Genomic DNA, 14,760 nt, shown 5'->3' on the forward strand with positions numbered 1-14,760 from the left:
AGTCTCAGATTGGCTCAGTCCTCCAGATTTCTAGCTATCCAGCGATGCCACGTCCTCCCCATGAGGGTGGAGAGGTGAGCCCTGCACAGTGCAGGAGGGGACATGGTGCTCACCTTTTGGCTGCAGCCCAGGATTCCCTCTTGCACATCACGTGCACAGCCACGGCATGGCTGAGGGAGGGAAACCCCGTGACTGTGTGCAGAGCAGGAAATAGCTGTGGTTACTGTGGGGTACTGTAATGGTAGCCGCAGGGTGCTTTGGCACATGCCTACAGGCCATGTGGTGGGCGGTAAGAAGGAATTGCCCCAGGTCCCCACCACTGAGGCAGAGCCTTTCTGCAGCCGTGAGAAATGAGAAGAGTGCCTAAATTCAAGAGCCCCTGACAGGGATGCTTGCAGGTCAGAGCTCCTCTGAGGGACAGAGAAACATTACCACCAGGCATGGTCCTGGCAAGCCTGGCCAAGCCACGAAGCCTTTGCTCCCCCACTGAGACCTGGAGTTTTGCCTGCAAACAGCCCTCCAGTGCCTTCTCCATGCCTCAGAGGAGGTGCTTGGAGGCAGCAAGAGCTCAGGTCACTGAGGTACCCCAGGCTATCGGTGACATCCACATGGGCTGGCAGGTACTGGAAGGTAGCAGACGCATGGAGCAGCAGCTGAGGCAGATGGGCATATCCCAGGGCACTAGATATCTGTCTTGAGGCAACTGTATGGCGCTCACAGGGTTAACTCTACTATCAGTCACTCTGCTATAGCTCTAGAAGTGAAGGCGATTGCAGGAACATGAGTGAACAGGGTCCTGTGAGGTGACAGGTACATGCCTGCTTCCTCCCTTCCCTGAAGAAGGGGGAGAACAGAGCACTTTGCCTTGAAGTATGTAATACACTAATAACCATTTCTTTCCTTGGCTGTTTGTGGAGCTGGTGCAGGCTCCATCTCTAGGGGAACTGGTCTCTTTGCTACGTTAATTGCTGTCCCTCGTTAATCATATTTTTCAGAACACTTCCCACTGATCCCTCTACTAGGTCTCATTCACTCATTACCACCTCACCTGAGGCATCTCTGAAGTTCCCCCTAACTAACTGCAGACAGGTGAGTTGCATGTATCAGTGCTGAAAACTAATATCCTAGAGCAACCTGCTTTACTAGCAGTTTGTCACCGTCATCTTGCCTGTTATACCTAACAGTAACATCTTCAGCACAGCTTGCAGTTCTGGAGAAACCAACAGTATGGGCACAATCCTGTCTGAGAAATCAGAGCCTGGGAGAGCTTGAAAAATAACAAATACAGCTCTAACAAATGAATAGCTCTTAATCCCAAGAGCTCTTTCCACTTCCATCAAAACACCTCAAAAGACTGAGGTCTCAGGCAGTTGCTTAACACTTACCTGTTTCCAAACCCTGAACTGAGACTGGCTGGGTTGCTCATTCCCTAAGATTTTATACTGTGTCCTCTCCTTAGTGACATCTGAGCATATGAATGTCCCCTTAAAGGCCTCTGAGATTGTACAGGTCAGTGTCATGTTGCACCCACAAAAGCCAACACAGAGTTAAATCAGAGCTCTGCAAAGGGAAATGATTTACAATGGACACAGCAGGAATACTCTCTAAGAAAGAGCAAACTCATGTTGAGAAAAAGTGGCCAAGAGTTACAGCAAATAATAGCTGTCAACTCCCACTGAGGCCACTGTGCACCCCGGCGGGCTTCAGGGCACTTCTGTGAGCCAGGGTTCCAGTATTGTTTTAAGTGCTGTTCCCTGGATGCTATGATATCCATCATACCCACAGGAAAAAATAATTTCGCCCTCTGCTGTCTCATCCTCCTGGGATGAGACTCAGCAGCCCTGGTGCCTCAGTGTCACTGCATTCCAGGTTTACACCTGAGATAAAAACATTGAATTCCAGCAGTGACTGCAGACAGAGTCGTGGGGCAGAGAGAAGCTCTCTGTCAGAAATTTAGAAGGAAGAGGACGTCTCTGAAGAAAACTATTCCTTCAGCTACAAAGAGTTTTGTTTTTCAGGATACAAAGTTCTGCCTCTGACCTTTGGAGAAACTCTTCAACTGCACTATGATGTAGCTGTGAAGGAATGCAAGGCTCCTTCCTCTGTGTTGTTATCTTCCATGTAACTAGAGAAGTGATCTCCCAGCACCAGACGCTTCGCTGGCTGCTGCTAGTCTGTCCTCAGCTGTTCTTTTCCTTTCATTTAAGGGAATGGGGAGTGTAGTGTGTGCAGCAGAGAACCTTAAACACATTACCTTGGAGAAGAGGAAATAACTTTCTTTAACAGTGGGCTTCAATATTTTGAGGAAACTGCATGTGCTTTTGCTGAGGGAATGAAGTGCAGCCCTCCCTGCATTCAGCAGTTTGAGAAACGATGCCAGGACGGGTCCAGGGCTGAAGTCACTGAAGGAGAGCTGCTCCTCTCCGAGCGCTCACTGTGCCCTCCTGGCACGAGGACGAGGGTACGCAAGGGGTTCACCTTACTCCAGCATGTCCCCTTTCTGCTTACAGAGGAAAAAGCTCCCTGTGCTCCTGTCACCTGCTGAGGCTCCAAGGAGCAGCCAGGCTCCCTGGTTCTGGTCAACAAGCTGTTATCTGAGGAAACGTGAATGCAGTTTTAAAGCTGAGTCAGCAACAGAAGCTGAATAATTTAAATCCTTAGCAATTCTGTGACTGCTGCCCAGACACGGATAACAGAAGGTACTCAGATTCACGCAAGGAGAGAGCTGGGATGAAAAACAGTGCCGCTGTCAGGCTGCTTCCTCCTGTTAAGAGAGAACAGCAGTGATGTAGGCATAAATAAGCAGATAACAATGCTCTGCAGTGCTCAGCTAGACACTCTGCTGCTCAGAGCAGGCAGTCCTCTGAGCACAGCAAGGCTGAGGCTTGCTTTCCTGTGGCATTTGTGGTTTCTGGCACGGCAATCCATAATTTCACAGGAAGTCCATAGGAGCTGCTGGTGCCTCACCTCTCGGACGGCTAATCCCTCAGCTTCCAAAGTGCTGGAATCATCAGCCATGAGCAACAGAGGAAGCATGTGAAAGGTCCACACCGACACCTGCTCTTCAGCTTTCTGTCAGAGGAGGAGCTGTGCAATGCTATGTGGTGGGAGGGGGACAAAGATTTGCTATGCACAGATTTTTCAGCCCTTGCTCTCTCCCTAGTTGCCTCTCCATCTCCTTTATCACAGGGGGCAGGGGGGGAGCCAATTTACGAGTACTTCTCCCCAAATCAGTCTAAAAACCAGCACCCAGAAGCATAGGACAAATGAAAACTTGCAAGAAATCCAATGGACTGGGTTTGCAAAGCTCAGCAGCTAATAGACATAAGAAATCTCTCCCCATCATACCCCTGATCTAAGAAACCGTTTCATGGTCATCCATCATTTCAGAACTATTTGAGCTGTGAGATTTCCAAAGGGAATCTAGAAACACGAATTGAATAGATGTTCTTCAGGTTGTGTTTCTTGAACTGTGCACTGTTGCCTCCAAAGGCATGATTTTGGAGATGAAGCAGCCTGCTCTGTTACTCCAAGAGACAACTGCCTTGTGCCAGCATAACTACAGTTTAGTTCCTGGAGAGGAAGCAGTCTGAGCCCCAAATCGGAACATTTAGGCAGCCCTTTGGCCCTCCCTGCATGCATACCAAGCAGACAGACAGCTTTATAGCATGTGCCTCTCTGGCATCTTATGACATGAGTCATAAGGTATTCTTTTTGCTCATCATTTGGATGAGCCAGGCAATGCAACTGAAAATTTCATCACACTGATTTATCTTATTTATACTCATTCAGGCACAAAAACTCAGGAAGTCAGATTCACAAAGTGAAGACATGAAAGAGTTGCAGAGCTCCCAAAGGAAAGGAATATTAATGGCCCATTGTTTATGCTAGGGCTTAGATCTGTGCTATCCTGGCTGCAAAGAAGATTTCTGCACAGATAAAAAGTGTTCAGCAACCTCTGCATCCAGCTCTCCCATGCAGTGGACCAGGAGACATCTCGCCCACAGGATTAACATCCCCTGCTTTTCCCCCTGTTAGAGACCAGGCAGTTCTGAGAGCAAAAACCATCACCTAACTTAGCCTGAATCTGAAAAATCCCCCTTCTGGGAACTCAGAGTTTGGCATTTATGCCCACAAAATGGGCCAAGGGCAAATCACTTCTTAATTACTGCTCATGGTGCAGATTTCTGCTTTCACCCAGGCAGGTACCAATCTGAAAGATATAACAAGACCCTTATCAGGCTGCAGTTAATCCACCCCAGCTATTGGATCCACTGGTCCTGCTGTAACTGCAAGATTACAGATCCACTGAGACACCTAAATGTTATGTCTATTTGGGGAATCTCAAGATGGAGAGATATCCAGCACTTGGCTGTAGTGCATGCCTGGAGGCAGTGCAGACTGACCTCCTGCGAGAGCAGATGCATGCATAGTCCCCACCTGGCAGGCTGCACTCTGCTCCTCTTGGAAAGAAATCTTCTGCTCTGCTGCTGAGCATCGAGCAGGAGAGCAAGAACACACATCTCGCTCCACACTTTCAATGTACCTTTATTCTCAGCAGCCACCTGGTCTCCGAGGTCTGCAACGTACCTAACATGCCACGGTCTGCACCAAGATCTTCTTCCTCAGACATGTTAGTTCAGGCAGTTGACAAGAATTTAGAAACCATTTCTGTAAACCTCTTCTCTTTGGATTTGTCAAAATATTTTCTTTTGGGCTTGGACCAGCAAGAAAAGCCTTCAACCTCCAGGCACTCTGCGAGGTATGCAATCCTGTCACCTGCTTCTCCTGCTAGGTTTCCAGAGTTCTGCATGGAGCTCACAGAGGAGAGGAGAAAGTCTCTATTTTAATATTCACAGCAAGAAACAAAACTAGCTGTACACCTGTGATTTGACACAGACATTCTCTGGAGTTTAATGAAGGGCTCAGATACCAGTAACAAGGCAGGAAGGTTTGCACCAAAAATGAAACTAATTCCAATCGATGTTCACACCACAGTCGGCTGCAACTCGTTCAGCTTTTTCCTCTGGACTAACCTGATATGCAGCTGGGCAGAATTAACAAAATGAGGTGGATCAGCAAGAAGCTTGGTCGAATTATAAGTGCAGCCCAGCCATTTGTAGGCAACATCTGTGACAGTGGCAGTGCTGTGCTGCAGGTTACTATGAATTTGTGGTCACAGAGTCAAGGTACAATCAAAGGAAAACAAGTCATGGGAAGTCTCCATTCTCTGCATATCTCTAATTGATCTGGGTCTTTAGACATCCCCCTCCTGGGAGCTGGATAAGCAACAACAACTGGGTTACACCATCAACAACAAAGTCCATGATAGGCATTGCAAAGAATACGTATGAAAACTATAAAGTGCTAGCAAACCCCATTTGTCACTAATACTTGCTCCTGGGGATTGTTCAGAGAGAGTCATTGAGATTATGATGAAATATTTATACTGCAGCAGCTCACAGAGCAGGACTTGTCCCTGCTTTTCTGGCTCCTATGCAAAAAAAACCACCAAAAAACAAACACCACCACCACCACCACCACCCCCACCCCTGACAGGGAAAAAAGCCCAAACAAACAAAAAGCCCAAACCAAACAAAGCACTAACTCTTCTCCCAGGAGCTCAGAGCTTCAGGTTCCACTCAAAGCAAACTCCACACTCACAAGGTCCCTCCTCTCTCCCTTCTAGAATAAGGTTAGCACACTCTACTGGCACAGAGCTGCCCTACGGGGGCAGTCGCCTGCCCCAGTAACCAGCTTGCAATGTGTATAGAGCTGCCCCTGCGCATCAGTGTCCCCTTAACTAAACCCACTTGAGAACAGACTTCCAGGAGAGACCACTGTTTTCTGGGCTGGGGTGGTGCCAGGAAAAAAAGTTTCAAGGAGTGGAAATTGGGCCCTGAGCAGTAATGAGAGCTGAATGCTGCTTCTGCTTATGGAAGAGACAGAGTGCCAAGGACAGGCCCTCCACAGATACAGAAAATAAAGGCTGCAGATTTTGTCTTGGCCCCTACAAGACAGAAGTCTGGGACAGGGTCCCCATTTCCCATTACCTTCCTTCCAGTGCTGTTTTGATGCTTTACTATTTAACAGAAGCACGTGCCATGTGTGTGGTTGTTTTTACCCAGAGGCAATTAATACTTGAACAGAATGAGGTCCAACTTAATGAGACTTTTGAGAGGGATGAAGGTGGAAAAACATTGGGTTTTTAGTGTTTCCCAGACTATAATTGAAGCACTTCACATGTAACTATCTGAGCTCAAGGTCACGTTTTAAACCACCACAGGAAGCTGCAAATGAAGGAAGCAGTCAGAGAAATTTTCATGCTCAGCCCCACACGCCTACGATTACACACCTTGCTGTCAGCAGTAGGTGTCAGCTGTGCCTCAGTGGGCAAGGCACACATACAGCTTCTCTACCTGCAGTGCTTGGCTCAGACGAAGGCAGCTTCCGCAAGGGTGGAGCAGCTGACCCTAAGCAGCTTCTTCTCTCCACCAAGAAATCCACCCAGAGCAGTACCCCACCTCCCGAGTGACTGTGCATGACATGACAGCAAGGCACACTGACCAGCACAACAAATGCTGCAATATTAACAGGCCCAAAAGATGCAATTGTTTGCAGAGAGCAACTCTGCATCACGTTTCCAGCCTCTCAATCCTGCTGTCCTTGCTTTTCCTGAAGGCTTAATCCAAGCCTTCTGAACTGAAGAGTTAATGCCCTGAGGTCTGGGGTGCGACTGCACATTCCTACTCCTTCCCAGAGTCCAATCCTGTACAGACATCTAAGAGCTTGGAAGCCTGTGCCTTTGTTCATCACCTTGCTGAGCAAGCAAAGGAGCCAAATGCTTTCTTGGATGCATATCCATCCATGTTCTGATGACTACATGCAACTTTTCGTCATGATTAGCTCTTCTGGATACCATTGATTCATTTATTTCTTGAGCACCCTTGGCATGCCTGGACAGCCTGATATGAACATTACAGTAAGAACAACAGCCCACACCACTGCATCCTACTCAGAGTACAACAGCCTGCACCTTTCTCCAGTTACTGCAAATGCTCTGAAGAATAGTTTGGCAGATCTGCAGAAAATCCACTTGAAATCTTGAAACCCATGAGTTCCATTTAAGGGTAATTAATGAATGATTCAGAAGAGATGTGCACATTTCTGTTGTATGCCCACAGCCCTGCTCACTGATCAGCATTTAGGATGATTTCATCGCACAGTAGCTTTTCCTAAGGGCTAATTCAATTACATAAGATGCCTCTGGATGAGAGAAGCAGAGTCCCAGAAATACTCACTCATACACTACTTTGGAAAGTGAGCAGTTCTGCAGAATAGGAGTGAGGACAGAGCTCCACTGACCTAGCAGAGCTAACGGGAGCCTCACTATTGTTCTAAAATTGAAGGAGATCAACTATTTTATTTCTCCCAGTGGACCTTTTTCACTGAATGTCTGCAGTATCAGCACTTTTCCCTGGCCTCAGCAGTAAAAAGTTGGGAACAAAGCCCCTCTGGAACCTGCCCCTCGAAGCTCTGTCAGCTACCATACAGGAGATGTGGGGGTGTTTACTGCTGAAGTGAACTTTCCTGGCCACCTGCAAAACACCAGTGCAACTGCTCCTCTTCACAGCCTAGATGGATCCTCCTCTGGAGAATGGGATCTGAACAAATCATACTCTGTCCAGCTCTGCTCTTAAAGGTGCCCACCACACACCTGCAACTTGCAGTCTCCCAGTAGGAGAAAGCTTCTAGCAGTCACCATCGCTACAGCACAGGTACAGACAAACGGTCCTATCACCGGACACATCAGCTGTGCACTCTGCAACACAGAAGCCATGAACCAGCCCCGATATATTGGCAACAGCTTCACAATGGCTCATTTACCTGCTTCTTAGGATAACCTAAGACGCTACACCGGGAAGGCTGGACCTCTGTGCTGCAGCACTTAGGTACCCACACCACTGCTAACCCCCCCATGCCACAGAGGGCTTTTCCAAAATCTCTCCCACAAACCTACCCTATGAGCCTCACTTAGGCAACTCTTGTTTAGAAGTCACAGAGCCCCCACACAGTTTCTCTTACCACTGTTTCCCTAACCCAGTCGCCACCGTTCCTCCCCCAACACGTACTGCAAAAATGCATCTCTACAGTGTGGGGCACTTAGGACTCTGCACTAAGGCCAAAGAAAATAGGGGAGACTCTTCCCATAACTCGCTTAGCAAATGATTTTCTGTTCTCTTCTTCAAATGTCATCCAAATGCTGGAAACAAGCTCGGGGCTCCTGGAACAGCAGCCTTTTTTCCTGCAACATCGGGCAAATGCTTTTGAACTCACCAGCACGATAGTGGGGCCATTTGCAGGCTCAGCCCAGACAGCAACATGAAACAGAGAAGAAATTCCATGCTTTACTTCAGAAAAAAAGATCAGGGATCACTGTTGTCAGGAAAGGGCTCTGAACAGTCTCAAGAGATGGATCCTGTGAGCCTGATACGGCGAGGACCTCGCAGCACAGGGACTGCATATCTGACCTCCAAAAGAGGCCAGGGGTCAAGTTCAGAGAAAGGCACAACGATGATGAGAAAAGATGGAGGAATCCCAATGACAATGCATACTTACGCACCACGCACAAACTCACATAACCCTTCTTATCCAAGGAGTCAAACAGGCCTCTGCAAAGCCAGCCCCTCTGTGGCCTTCCCCAAGGCGGCCTGCTTGCTGTTCACACTTGCCCTGCAGCCTAATGTGTCTAGAAGAGTATACATACAGAGACGGGAACAAGCTTTCAGATTTCTGGGCACACTGCCTTTGTCCACATCCCCCCTTGTTACTCCAGGCAGGATTCAGACCTTTTGCAGTTTATTGCACAGAGATCATGCGTCAGACAGACCAGGACATGTCCTGAAGTCCCCTTGCTGTGGGGAGTTCGGGACAACAGGCTTGGCTCTCGGAGTCACGCTTGCTTGAAATTTCCTCCGGCTGAGACATTCAGTGAGTCTAATTCAGCACCTACAGAGGCCAAGCCAGCTTCCCGGAGTATCGGTACGGCCATACTAACCCCCTTCCAACTGCTCCAGCAAGCACGTTAGGCTTGCCTACCCAGGAGGATGCAGGGTAGCAGCAAGGACACAGCAGCAACGCAGGAGGTAGCCTGAAGACATCTGTTCATTCCCCTTCGCTGCTCTCCCAGTTGTGAGATGTTGCCAGCACAGCAGTGGGGAGCAGGCTGCTCTCAGGGCCAGCAGGAGCTGGTCCCTGTGCTTTGCCCATCCTTCCAGAATGCGCTGAAACCCACTGGCCCAGTGTCAACTTGTAAGCCTTGCTGAGAGCCACCCCAGCACTACCTGTAAATGAAGGAAGCCTCAATGGAGGGTGGCGAGGAAGGACATCACACACTCTCTCACATTTTAATCTGCTCGAGCCAGTGGAGTAGTACAGACTGAACATATCCCCCCAGCTACCCCCATTTTGCTCAGAGAAATTGTGGATGCCCCATCATTGGAAGCGTTCAAGGTCAGGTTGGATGGGGCTTTCAGCAACCCAATCTAGTGAAAGACGACCCTACCCACAGCAGGAGGGTTGGACTAGATGATCTTTAAAGGTTCCTTCCAACCCAAACCATTCTGTGATTCCATGAGATTCTATGATTTTAGAGACAGGGAACTAAAGCACAGGTGGAAGTGAAAAGGAACAAAAATGGGACCAGAGAATAGTGGTTCCTGGATCAGCTTACCCTGATCTAAACTCTGGAAAACTTGTGCATGTCAGCAGTGGATGACAGTTCTTGCTCTCAGTCCAGCATCGAATTCTGCATTGCAGAGCAGGACCAGGCAGAGTTTAGGGAATAGGCACTGGCAAATCACCACCCAGGCAGCAGTGGAGAACCCCAAAGTGCTCCTATGAATCCATGCTACAGAACAAATCAGGTTTTGTTCTCCCACAGGTCCCCTGCAGCCTGGCAGCAAAATCAGCTCAGAGTTACTTCAGGGTAAATGCACAAAGAGAAAATTGAATTTATTGTAATGACTGTCATGGTCTTTGCTCCACTCCTGTCAACAACATCCTTTTGCTTGCCTTCCTACTTCTATGATGTGCACCCCAGCTCCTCTGTCTTGTACCTGCAGGCACAGGTCAGAACTGTGACAATGTAAATACAGTCTGGGAAAATACTGTGACATGCTGCAATAAGGACCTCCTGAGAGTGGACCCCCACACACACAGACCAGACATACCCCAGATCCTCAGTTAGATCTTCTGCAGGAAATTGCTGTTGAAAAAGTCCAAATATGCCCTAAAACAAGCCTGTTTTATAGACCACAGCTAGTGCTATGGAAGCCCTCTGGAGACAGGAACTTTACCTGATCCTCAGTGTTGGGCAACAGAAGTGCACTTTTTTTGCACTTATCACAGAATCATAGAATGGTTTGGGTTGGAAGGGACCTTAAAGATCATCTAGTTCCAACCCCCCTACCATAGGCAGGGATACCTTCCACTTCAAGAGCACGATTTCAGAGATATTACATAGAAAACAGATACATCTGTTGGAATGCCCCTGCCTGTAGAAGCACTGGGTCCCCAGCCCCACTAGGGAGTCTAGCCTAGCCTTGGGGAAGCAGAGAAGTTAATACTGTGTGCATGGAGGCAACGAAAACAGAAAGCACCTTTTGCTGCAGATGAGTTTGTGATAATTCAGGTGAGTGCACAGAAACTTGACAGTTTGCCACCCTCACCACAAACCACGGTACAGCATATTACTACCACCTTCATCATCTCCTTTAGTCTGCAGCGGCCAACAGCACTGAGGCCACAAGACTGGCAGTTGGATGTCTCTGCTGTGGCAGCACAAGGAGCAGGCAGGGTGCTCAAAATTACCTTCATCAAACCACCCAGCTCTTCATGAGTGCCCACCGCCGCACCCCCAAAGGACATTTGCCATGTGCATGTCAGAATAAGTCCCACGTGTGCCTGTCCCCTCAGCAGACGTTGGCTGGAGATGCCAGGATCACCCAAAAGAGAAATGCTCACAAAACAGCACTGAATTCCCAGGGGCAATTTCACAACACACAATAAGGAGGATGGGGCATTTTGCCAAGGAAACACAGCTTGAAAGACTAATAGTGAGAGTCAGCAACAGACCCCTTGATCGTGCTGCTGTAGCGTGCTGCCCAGCCAGACCAATGTCATATTTTCACCGTGTTTAAAACTCAGCTTCATGCTCACTCCGGGAAATCCACTGTATCCAGCACATGCAGAGCTGCAGGGGACAGAAGAGGCACCTGAGGCAGACATCCCGAGGGCAGGCTCACTGTAACAGTGTCAGGCACCTACAGAGTCAACACTTGAAGCAGGGCTTGCTGTCTCGGCTCCCTTGAGAGCCAGTGGAGAGAAACAAGCATTTCTAAGGTATAATTCAGCTGACCTACTTCCACGTGCGGTGCAGCACGGGAAGGACTCGCTCCTTCACTCCCAGACTAGAGGGAGCCGAGGTGAGCAGCTCAGGTGCAGAGCTCTGCATCACAGCACCCCTCAGCTGGGGTAGACCGTCCCCTTACACAGCCAGAGAGCCACCGCCGCTGGCAGCTCCAGGCACGCTCACGTCCGCGGTGGCAGCGGGCGGCGGAGCGCGGGGAGCAGCCCTGCTCTGCCCCAGCACGCCCAGCAGCGCAATCCCATCCCAGAAACATCCCGATCCTCTCAGCTGCCGCTGCCATGGCAACGCCAGAGCGAGGATCCGCCAGCCTTTGATGTGCTGATCTGTTTAAGGCATGCAAAACGCCATTCAGAAGCTGGGGAGCTGCGTGGAGGAGGCACCTGACTGCCCTGCAGATGGAAGACTCTCCGAGGAGCAAGGATTAATGCACGCTGGCAGGCACCGCTGCCGTCTCCTGCTAAAGCAAGTCATTACCGGCATGCTGTTGTTTCTGTGCTCCGGCTCACCCACTTAGTGGAGTTTAATATTTAACATCAGACAAGCTGCTGTTTCACAGGGTAATTTGGGTTATTAATAAAAAAAACCCCAACCTTCACCCCCAACGATTCAAAAATAAGATGCTGTTACTCCAGGTTATCAGTGCCAGCAGCAAGCGCTGGGAGCTGAGCACCACAAGAGCGCTAACCACAGAGCAGTTAATGGGGAGCCAGGAAGGGCTTTTACAGGCCACAGAAAAGGCAGCAGAGCCAAGTAGCGTGCAGCATAACACCGTCCCCATCTCCCATTGCATCACAGGTGGAGGAGGAGGAAGTAATTCCGAGTGACAAACAGGCTGTGGAAACCACAGGAAGAGCAGGCTGTTGGATCCCCGCTCCAGCAGCTCACAGAGACCCCTGCATTGCAAGGACACCTCCAAGCTCAGAAGGACTGCACAATTGCTTACCTTCAAAGATGAATACTCGTGTAGCATTTAGCACTAGGATTCCCTGAAGCTTTGCAAAAAACCAATGCTGTCAGTGCCAGGAAATGCTAGACACTGACCTCCATGTACCACGTGTCCTTACCGAGCTACCAGGTTAGGGCGGTTCAGTACAACCCAAGAAGCTCGGCAATGTGAGGGCACAGAGGAAGATTTGAAACATTTGAGGGGGTTTTATGCTAGACTTCTGACAGAATTTGCTTTACAATATGAAACACAGAAACCTGAAGTAGTCTCCTACAGAGAGAACATCTATGTCCTGCACTCTGCCACCACTTTCATTTCAAGACTCAGCCTACTCCACAATTGCAAAGTTTCCCCTATATTCAGTCGCCCTCTCGCTAAACTAGTGTTCCCATACCCAGAGTAAGAGGAGGTAGCCTTCAGCAGACCACAGAAATGCTACAGAGAACTCAAGGAACTGGAGAAACAAGGGACTTGAAGGAAGCAGAATGCAATTACCTGAGAAAGATTTTGGCTGAACAGGAGTCAATCCACACACGTGCGCACGCGCGCATACACACACACACAGACACTTTCTTGGGAAAAGCATTGCAGGATCTTTGACAGCAACTATAGAGGATGCTGGATACCAGGATCACAAAGGCAGTTCAACGTAAAACCTTTAGATTTCCCCCTTTTAACTTCTTGGAGTACAGGGGGAGACTAAGTAGTTGCTTTACAGTGAATACTCTGGCTGTGCATGCCTGTGAATGGAATTAAACAGTAAAGAGAATCCTATTCATTATTTCCTCTTTTGCCTCCCTCAAGTTCTTTTCAAAAGAAAAGAGGCCCCATTTTCACCTGCCAGCAGGTAGAGGTTGAGAAACATGTTTTGGCCAGGAAGCCCACTGTGGCAGAGACACGAGAGCACGCTGGTTTCATTACAGCTGCTTTGCTGCGTTACGTGCTGACCATGTTTTGGAATGTGGGCCTGCTGGAAGCCTCCAGCATTGTAGTCTGTCCTCCTACCTCTTTGCAACCCTTAGTGCCTCTTCAGAGCCACAACATCCTCCAAACAACATGTTTGTATGCACGGTTGTTCATGCTGGTCTTTGAAAACATAGCCAAAATTAGGTCCTGGTTTTCATGGTTGGGCACCCAAAGAGAGTTCTCGAATCTCTGTTGTTTCCTGGCAGCTCCAAATCACATCACTGGCATGTCATGTACCTCTCAATTTAAACATAAAAATGATATATGCATATTTTCCAGGCACTTTTCATCATTAAACAAGCCTAACATTATCCCCGTAACCTGCTGGCAAAGCTCGGCAGTACAGCAGACAGCTTGAGGGTGGGGAGCTAACTGCAGTGCCTGCAGCTCCAGAAAGAGGACAAAAAGTGCGTTACTTGCTTTGTTTTTTGTTTTTTTTCTCCAGAAATCTCACAAGAACAATAAATGAAACTCTGAAGCTTCCTCCTCTGCTGAGCTCTTTTTTTTTCTCCCAGTATGTTACAATAGATTCTTTCTGTCAAGAACAAACTACAGGTTCATATGTTATTACTGGGCACCCTCCATTCTGCTCCTCTGTGTGCAACGCTGTGTTTATTTCCAGCAAAATGGACAAAACACACCACCTCTGCAGAGACAAAGTCTGTTCAGACTAAAGCTCCCAATACGCGATGCCCCTTCGCAGTGAACGGACCTTATCTCCAAGCTTCGTGAGGAAGTTGCTTCACTATTGCAGCTGCGAGCAGAGCCTCTGGATCAGCTTGCTCCAAGTGTCCTCACAGTACTCTTAGCTCTAAAGCATGACTTCAAAGCAAAGTGAATTAGTGACAGATGCCCACTCCTTTGCCCAAATACCTGCAATTTACCCACAGTGTCTGTGGCAGTACAAGAAAGGCAGAATAAATGTCCCTCGTGTGACCCCTCTGCTGCTGCTGCTGGTGGTGCCATGTAGTGTGTTGAGAGGCCCCGTTGGGACATGCTGCTGATCCCTGCTGAAATGCTGTCAGGAGACAGTGAATGCTGCTGCCTCACATTCTGGATGGAGAGAGGGTGATCTTACGTATGCCTTATTGAGCTGCTGCTGGCCTTGGAGAACTCCTCTGGCAGGTCCGAGAGGTATATCTCACCATTGGTGGGGACGAGTTCACAAGTTTTGAGAAGGAGTTTTGCTGATATAGTACTGATGGACAAGCAGATATTTTATACTTTTGTCCCGTGATACTGCAGCTCCTCTTACTGCAATCTCAGCTCCGCAGCCGTTTGACAGCGGGCTTGACAGGAAGCATTTTTCCCAGCACTCACAGAAAGGGGGTCAGCCTGCTGACCATCATGTTGCTCTTTAACAGGAGCACATTGCTATGCATCAGTGTGGTGGCACGTCCAAGCTGCACGTAAAGAG

Source organism: Mycteria americana, chromosome 23 (genome assembly GCF_035582795.1).
Source record: "Mycteria americana isolate JAX WOST 10 ecotype Jacksonville Zoo and Gardens chromosome 23, USCA_MyAme_1.0, whole genome shotgun sequence".
NCBI classification, from domain to species: domain Eukaryota; kingdom Metazoa; phylum Chordata; class Aves; order Ciconiiformes; family Ciconiidae; genus Mycteria; species Mycteria americana.